Below are 459 nucleotides of genomic sequence, written 5' to 3' on the forward strand. Positions count from 1 at the left end.
CCGGCCGCTCGCGCCGCTGCCCCCGCAGCCTCCGTTGCCGCCGCCGCCGCGGAGCCTGCAGCAGCTCCCCCAGCGAGCGACCGGCCAGCTGCCAGTGCGCAGGCGCGACCGCCAGGCCCAGGGGGCGGACGGGAACGAGTCAAGCGGGGCGCTCCGACGGCAACAAAGGCCAATGGAGAGGGGCGGGAGCACCGGGGACCCGAGGTAGCGGCCCCTGGCGGTCACCGATCGCCATGCAGCCCGGCGGGAGGGCTCCGGTAGAGGCGCCGCGGAATCGCGCAGCAGCGTAAAGTGGGGTGGAGCAGGGAAACACCCACCCCCCCCACCCCGCCCCGCAGCAGCCCTGGCTGGCCCTGTGTCTTTTACCCAAACCCGACAGGTCTCTCCAAATCTACACACAGCCTCCTCTCGTTTGCACACAGCCACACGCACATTACAGGAACCCTACCTCATCCCCAG

The 459-nt window shown here is 71.0% G+C and overlaps 1 protein-coding gene across 1 annotated transcript in view; it reads right to left on the minus strand.

Annotated features, from left to right (window-relative positions):
- LOC115299756 (protein argonaute-1) overlaps nt 1–145 on the minus strand; it is a 37,709-nt gene extending 37,564 nt beyond the window's left edge. The window contains exon 1 of the mRNA XM_029949243.1: nt 30–145. The gene's annotated coding sequence lies outside the window, so the exon portion shown is untranslated. The remainder of the gene's footprint in view (nt 1–29) is intronic.
- Nucleotides 146–459: the final 314 nt, after the last annotated feature.

Source organism: Suricata suricatta, chromosome 8, assembly GCF_006229205.1.
Source record: "Suricata suricatta isolate VVHF042 chromosome 8, meerkat_22Aug2017_6uvM2_HiC, whole genome shotgun sequence".
NCBI classification, from domain to species: domain Eukaryota; kingdom Metazoa; phylum Chordata; class Mammalia; order Carnivora; family Herpestidae; genus Suricata; species Suricata suricatta.